The following is a 9,046-nucleotide window of genomic DNA, read 5'->3' as shown; positions in this document are numbered from 1 at the left end:
TTATTTATATGTTTATTATATGTTTATAACAAGGTAAAAATGGTAAAATGTATATTTATGTTAATATTAATAAAACAAAAAACATGAAATTGGCTATTATCATCCATTTTGTGTCAAAAATACAAAGAAAAAGAAAGAAATAAAAGCTTTTAGGGTTCGGCTAAGAGATTTGTTGATTAAGGTATGTATTTTGTTCAGTTTTTGATAATTTCTACATTTTTGTGATCGTTGCTCTATATACTATCAAGCCCATGTCTTAATTTCTGATTTTGTTGATGATTTTAAGTTTAGCCATTGATGAAACTATGAGCTTTTATGAATTTTGATGTTAGTAAATGAAAGATATGTGTTAGATTACTAAGTTTTGTCTTTTAATTTTTGATGAAATTGAGTACTTTGGGCTAAATTATGAAAATGATATTTTGAGGGACTAAAATGTGAAATAAATAAATATATGGACTTATATGAACACTATGAAAATTCAACTAAGCATAAGTGTAAGGAGATTTTGTGTATTTTGTGATTTTGTGAATTAGGGACTAAAGTGTCAAATTATGAAAATGTAAGGGCTAATTTGTAAAATGCCCTAAATGTGTGTTTGTGGATTGATTTGAATGATTTGGTGAATAAAAGAGTTAAATTTGAATTTATATAGATCAAAAACCAAAGAAAACAGAATTAGATCTGGGAAAGTCAAAATGCGTCGAATAGCCGTTCATTTCTGCTCATACCCGTATGAGGTAAGCCTATATACAAATAAATGTGTTTGAAATGGTTATGTTTATAAATTATATATTAATCTATTCCAGGACAGAATCAGAGCAGGTTACTACCTATGTTTTGTTAAAAACTTTTCGATCATTGCTTCACCGATGACTGGATTATTATAGAAACATGTCGAGTTTGTTTGGTTTGATAAGTGTCAACAGAGTTTTGATCAGTCAAAAAACATGTTGATGGAAGCTCCAATGTTGACGCAACCTGGGTCTGGGGTAGCATATGTTGTCTATAGTGATACGTCTCTCAACAGTTTGAGTTGTGTACTGATGTAGGCAGGGAAAGTAGTAACTTAGCTTCTTGTCAGTTAAAGCCGCATAAAAAGAATTATCCTACTCATGATATCGAGCTAGTCACGATTGCATTCGCTTTGAAGATTTTGAGACATTATTTATAGGGCGAGAAATGTCACGTGTTTACGAATTGGAAAACTTTAAAATATTTGATGACTCAAAAGGAATAAAATTTGAGACAGAGATGTTGGCTGGAACTACTGAAAGATTACGATTTGGTTATTGATTTTCATCCAAGAAAGGCTAATGTAGTTGTAGATGCACTCAGTCAAAAGTCATCATTGTTTGCACTTCGAGCTTTGAACGCTCAGTTAGCTTCAAATGAAGATGGTTCTGTATTGGCAGAATTAAGAACTAAACCTCTATTTTTACAACGAATTCAAGAATTTCAAAACGAATATTTGAGTTTGATGTTGAAACGATAGTTAGTTTAGAATAAAATGAGTATTGAGTATAGTGTTGATGATAATGGGACAATGTGTTATCATGATAGAATTTGCGTTCTGAATGATCTAGACTTCAAACGTGATATTCTGTTTGAAGCTCACAGTAGTACGTATTCTATTCATCCGGTTAGCATAAAAAAGTATTGTGATCTAAAACAAATGTATTGGTGGTCGGGTATGAAACATGAAATCTATGAATTCATAGCTAAATGTTTGATTTGTCAGTAGATAAAAGTTGAGCATCAGGTACCATCGGGTATCCTACAACCTGTTATGATCCCTGAGTAGAAGTGGGTGTGAGTCACGATGAATTTTGTATCTGGTTTACTTGTAATTCTAAAAAAAAAAGATACGATCTGGGTGATTGTTGATAGATTGACTAAATTAGCATAATTTATTCCAGTCAAAATGGATTTTTAACTAGAGAAATTAGCGGAATTATATGTATCTAAGATTGTGAGATTACACAGAGTTTCGACATCCATTATTTCTGATCGTGATTTGAGATTTACATTGAGATTTTGGGGCAAACTTCAAAAAGCTTTGGGCACTAAACTCAATTTCAGTACAACGTTTCATCCTCAAACGGAGGGACAATTAGAACGGGTGATGCAAATTCTGGAAGATATGTTGAGATGTTGTATACTCGAGTTTGAAGGTAATTGGAAAAAGTATTTATTGTTAGTTGAATTTACTTATAATAATAGTTATGAATCCAGTAAAAAATGGCACCGTTTGAAGCTCCTTACAGAAGAAAGTGTATTAGTCTGAATTAATTGAATCCAAAATGGTGGGAATTGATTTGATCCGAGAAACTGAAGACAAAGTATGAGTTATTCGAGATAGTTTGAAAGGTGCATCTGATCATCAGAAATCATATGCGGATATGAAAAGAAAAGATATACAATTTTTTGTTGGCAATTGAGTATTCCTAAAAGCCTCTCCATGGAAGAAAGTGTTACGTTTTAGTCGAAAAGGAAAGATGAGCCCGAGATTTATCAGACCGTACGAAATTGTTGAAAGAGTTGGCCTGTAGCTTATAGATTAGCCCTGCCCTCTGAACTCGAGAAAATCCATAATGTGCTCTATGTATTGATGCTGAGACAGTATAGATCTGATCCTTCGCATGTGATTCCTCATAGTGAGATTGAGCTATAGCCAGATTTGACGTATTCGGAGGAGCTAGTGAAAATTTTAGCTCGAGAAATAAAAGAATTGCGTAATAAATGAGTACCATTTCTTGTGCCATCGTCATGGTACAGAAGAAGCTACTTGGGAAACAGAGGAATCGATGAAACTACAATATCCAAATCTGTTCCCAAGTAACAATTTCGAGGACGAAATTTCCTAAGGGAAAGAGTTGTAATAGCCCGATTTTCAGTGGTGATGGAACATGGTTCGGGATCTCAAATTTTTGTCGTGTCAACTCATAAATATTATTTTTAGAATATTTATAGAGTCATTAAAGCAATATTAAAATTTGGTTGAAAATATTAATGTTTAGATAGTTACTTTAAAAAAAAGTATTAAATTATAAAAGATGAAAAACTTGGTAATTATTACATTTACTTGATTAAATAGCTTGAAAGTTAATTGAAGAAGGACTTAAGTGATAAATTAGCCCTAACTAGTTTAGATGGACAGTTAAACAAAGGAAAATGATAAAATAAGGTAATTATAATGGCAAACTTGTAATTTAAATGAAATTAAAACAAAATTAAGTAAAAGAAATAGGTTTCTTTTTCATTTTTACCTTCCATAGCTGAAATTCATAGTCTTTCAAGCTAAGAGAATCAACCAAGCAAATTGCTTTGCACGTGAGTGAATTTTTTTCCCATTTCTTGTAATTTTTATGTTTTTTAGATCATTGCAACTGGGTTCAGCTAGCCCATACCTTCATTTTTGAATATGTTAAAAAATTTAGAAGTTTCCATTGATTAACCTTAAATATTAGGGTTTGATAGTGAATTTAATACTCATTAGGGATTGTTTAAGGGCCTAGTATATTTGGATAGAATATTTACTAGACAAAAATGGTTAATTTGATGAATTTCGGGTTAAGGGATTAAATTGCAAAAAATTGTAAAAGTTTAAGGTAATTGTGTAAATTTGAAAAATAAAAGAGTATTAATTGTAAAATGGATTAGAATGTGAAATCTAAGCTGATAATTGAGAAATTCTATATTTTATATCAAGATCTCATAAATACTCATAGAAAAGGAAAAATCACAGAATAATCCCTGAACTTCTACAACTACTACAATTCAGTCTAGGTAAGTTCGTACGGTTTAAAATTTAAATTTATATGAATTGTTGAATAGTATAACATGATACAATACATATATATTCAATTTTTGATAAATGAATGATTATGTGAGATATGTTGTTGAAGATGTTCGATTGGATTGAACGCGGGATAGATATGGTGTGTTATGGGGGATTAGAGGGGAGATGACTTTAGAGAGATGTATATATTTATTTCCCAAGTAAACCCAGGTTCAAGTTTTCTTGTGAGTTATTGTGCTATACTCTCTGTCTGGCATGTTTCAGTTGGATTAGCTCTTATGAGCACTGGCGTGTTTCTGTCGGATTATATCTTATGAGCACTGGCATGTTTTGGACGGATTAGCTCTTACGAGCACTGGCGTGTTTCGGTTGGATTAGCTCTTGTGAGCATTTGGTGTGTTTTGGAGTGATTGGCTGAAATGAGCATCTCGCGTGTTATGGTTGGACTGACAATGTACTCCTATCCGTAAATCATTTATTTTCAAATTCAAAGTCTTGGTAAGATAATTTGTTTAATGAATTTGGTGGATTTGCCATACATTTGACTGTAAAATTGAATGTATGTGACTTATCGGCTGAGATTCTGGATGACAGGGAACCTTTGTGGTTGAATTGATATTGTTTGAATTGTTTTATTTATTTCAAAAAGATTTATTGTTTAGATATGTTGAACTTACTAAGCTTCATTGAGCTTACTTGTGTTATTTGATTCTTGTAGATACTCGGAAGGTTGGACGATTGAATCGACACTCAAGTCACACTATCCTGCATAACTCAATAGTTTTTGAAACGTTTATTCCAAATTATATGGCATGTAATAGGATTGATTGTTGATACTAATGTTTTGGATATGTACATAATTAAGTATGAACTTGGTTGTATAAGTTGTTTTGGTTGATGCCTTTTTCGTACTTTTGATGTCTTAATACTATGTGTTAAAGTGGCTATGTGATGCATGTTAGAATGACCAAATTAGTAGGTGATGGATTAATTATGTATAGCTTAGATATGGTATGTTTAAGATGGTATTGAATTAGATGTTAGGTTTGAGTAAGTGTTAAGTTCTTTTTGAAGATTTGTGCTGATATAAATTGTATATACTTGTGGTACCAATGAGGGTACATTGGTTAGGAACTGAATAGGTTGATTTGGTATGTTTTTGGCTTGTATGATGTCACTTGGAATAGGTGTTTTGGTTGGTATTTGGGTTTCTTAAGCTTCAAGTAAGTTTGAAATGGTAAACTTGTGGTTTAAGGTTCATTTTAGGTCCGCACAGCCTGAGACACGGGCGTGTAACTCAGCCATGTGTGACACGCGGCTACGCGACATGCCCGTGTGTCCCCTGTAGGTTTTAAAGGTTGTATTTCAAAAGTTACACAGCCTGGCACACAGGCATGTGGCTTTGCCATGTGACCCAAGCCAGAGAGTTACACGGGCACAAAAATAGGATGGGACACGACCATGTGTGCCTATTTCAATTGTTACATGACCTAAGACACGGGCGTGTGTCTCAGTTGTGTGAGTCACACAGCCCGGCCACACGGCTGTGTGACTCCTGCAGTCCAATTTTTCTGACTTTTTCTTAAACTTTCCGTATGTTTCCAATTTGGTTCCAAATTGTTTCTAAAGAATTTTTAGGGACTTGAGGGCCCAATTAAGGGATGTTATGAATATGATTGAATGTAATTAGATTATGATGGCATTGATGTATGAATTAAATAATTTAATGTTTCATTTGTATAGTACCGCTCCATAACCCTATTTCAGTGACAGATACAGGTTAGAGATGTTACACTAGTTGAATTAATTAAATATAAATAATATTTATTTAATAGAAAAACAACCCCCTAGTTGAATTAGGAGAGAGGGGTGGCTAACCCTAGTTATTTTACTAGAGTTATCGCCCCTTATATTTGTTATGTGAGGGTTTTGGGCCTCTCCTACATCAAGTCAAATCATAAGCGCTTCCTAGACTTTTAACCAACACTTTATAATTTAATCCAACCCAATACATGTTTTTCTATTTCCAAAAATAAATATTATTTATTAAATTACTTAATTTTCCAATTATATAATTTTCTCATCCCAATTCTAATTCCGTTAAATTCATGGCAAGTTTACTATAAAAGAATAAATGAAAACATATATTTAATTCCATTTTCAAACTTTAATTACTTAAATACTAATTCGAAAAACTTAAATTCATTCTCAAGCCATTGGCATACTGAGTGAGAAACCACATTCATTTCCGAATGTAACCTATTTCTGTAACTTTATCATTTCCATCCACTTTTGCTCATTTGATTCAACATGCAATTCATTTCTAGTTTCAGTGAGCTAGCAGAAGGACCAATTAGACATATTTAATTAGGGCTCAATTGATTTAAAATTGTGTTCCAGCTTCCCACCTATTAATTATTTAGTCACGAAGTCATTCCACTATAGTATTGTGACTGAGCTCTTCCTAATAACATACCATTACGAAAGTTGTTCGATCAGTGCTCGTCCAGTAACATTGTCATAAGTGTGTTACCCTCATAGGATATCATTAATCTCTTTTGGATAAATTCTTTCTTTCATAATGATCTTATTTTATCTCAATGTAACCATTAAAACTTCTTTCATGAAACGTCAATCACTATCAAATAGTGATCAAGTCATCCACCACAAAGACGGACGGCCTGTGGCCACATTTACTTTTCATCAACAATGTAATGCCAATGTAAGGGTATCATTTATCCATGATTTGGGCTATGAATTACATTTTTGTGAATGATGCTACATAATATAGAAGTCGTATACCCAATGCACCAGTTTTTGGTTCCTTATCTATTTGAACTCAGGCTTTTACATACATCAAAGTTGATGAGTCACACATATATAACCCATCATCCACTCAAGATTAAGGTATGTCACACTATGAACGTCACAAGTGAATAGATCCATAAACAGATTCAGGATCTATTTTAGGTCATGTCTGATGTACTCTCAGTCTATTCAGTCATATATATGTCTCTATCCTATAGGAGTCATCCACTCTGAAGCTCAAGACAAAGCATCTCCCTAATTGGACTTGATAGATGACATATTAGTCTTTCAATTGGTTTGTTCATTTCTGATTGGACTAAAGACATGTTTCGGTTCATCTACTAATATAAGTTGTCTTTCTGTATTATGATCTGACCATGTAATAGTATTAGTCAAACATTAGATAACCAGTAAGCTAATATTTGATTCTAGTTTACTTTGTATGCAAAAACCATTGAGGACAATATACAAAGATTATTAAAGTAATTCATGAATAATTTTATTAAACCAATCTATTCTAAAAAAATTACAATTATACATACAAATATACCATACTCAGGGCACCAGATCCAACAATACTTAGTTTCGTGATATCCTACTTAGTTTCATGATATCCACAACAGTCCACTTCAAGTAAAGATTTGGTGAAGTCCAACTCCTTTAACATGGTAGAAGGGTCGTTGTCACAACATACAAACTCCTATGTTGCAAACTTGGCCACCATAAAAATCCTCCTTGATGTTTTGCCTCGATCACCTCCTTACACAAGCTCAAATCAACCATTAGACTTCCAATGGCATAGTTTTTCCAGTTTGGGTCTTAAAAGTGATAAAACATAATAAAAGCTAGCATTGGAACTAAAATCTAAGGATTCATAAAATAATTAAAGGAATCTTCAACTGCTTGAGAACAAGCTCATTAAGTACATGAGAGAGCTAATTTGATATATCAATTTACGACAGATCACTCTCCCAAAAATAAATTGTATGGTTAGAGACTAAGATATAACATCTTTCCTACAACAACTAAGATTACTTTTACTCCTATGCCGAAAAACCCTTCTTGTAAAAGATGTGAGAATGCATTAAAATATATTCTACATGTTCTTAAGGATTACGGTCATCCTAGGGAGATCCTTATTATTGGGGGATTGTATGAAAGTATTTTTAAATGGTCATTATACTTCTTGTATTGATTGGCTTGGAAATGTTATTCATATTATGAATATTTATGGCTTTTCCAGTTTTATTGGTTTACTATGGAAGATATGGAGATGCATAATAAGTTTTGATGCAAGGGAAGACTATTTCTCCAAGAATGGCATTTGAGTGGGCTTAACACAACTTCGCTTTTGATCCTATTCTTCCCTGAAGGTCACGACAGGTGAGGTGGACTCTTCCACTTGGTCTTGTTATTGAGATCAATGTTGATAATGCCTACTTCGAGAGAGATCATTGTGGTGGAATGGATGTGATAGCCAAATATTTTGAAGGCTTTGTTTTTTAGCTTCTACTTATTCTATAGACCTAGTACCATGGCTCTTAAATTTTCAAGGGACAAAAGTTATTCTAATTTTATGATTGAGGATGACTCCATGGTTGTAATCAACAGGCTCCATTTGAGTGGTATTGACTTATCCTTGCTTACCATTCACCTTGTGGAGGATCATATCATTATTAACACCTTCTATTTATTTTTTGTATGTCAATCATATTAATAATTTTGTTGTGCACCACTAAATTAGTTGAGTGTTGATAAATGCCAAAAGTAACATATTTTAGCCTCACTCTTAATGCAGTTTTGGATGACTATTCGATTTAAAATGGTGAATTTTAAGCTCCTAATCCTTTAAATTCATGTTTCTATACTTAAGAGAGCATTGGGAGCAAAAGCAGTGAAAAACTAGAAAAAATAAAAAATTTAGAGCAAGTTTTAGGAGCTACACAATCATGTGCCAGACTATGTGGAAATCGCGAATCACACAACAAACCTGTAGAAAAATGTGTTTTTTAGGTTTTTCGGGCATTTTAAAACCTATATATGGCAAATATAAGAAGACGGGAGTGAGCCATCATAAAATACTTAAGAAAACAACTTGAAAAACACTATTGAAGCCGACTCTGAAGTATATTTCTATCAAGATTGGATATATCCTTTTGATCTTTTTGAAGTTTATTATGAATTTCTTTGTTTCTTTTGGTTATAATGCCTTTGGGATGTTTTTATTTGCTATCATGATCTAATTTCCCAAATACCTAGGGAGATGAACCCTAGGATGGATTTTGTTATTTGATTTCTATTTTTACGTAATAAATAATTGAATCTTGTTTTCAATTATGTGTCCTTAATTTTTGGTTTAATATTTCTAGACTATTAATCAATGTTTAATATGCTTAAATTAGAGGAGGAATAAACCTTGCTTAAGAATAGATCTAG

The sequence above is a fragment of the Gossypium arboreum genome, chromosome 12 (genome assembly GCF_025698485.1).
Source record: "Gossypium arboreum isolate Shixiya-1 chromosome 12, ASM2569848v2, whole genome shotgun sequence".
NCBI lineage: Eukaryota > Viridiplantae > Streptophyta > Magnoliopsida > Malvales > Malvaceae > Gossypium > Gossypium arboreum.
Note: the sequence above shows the minus strand (reverse complement) of the source record.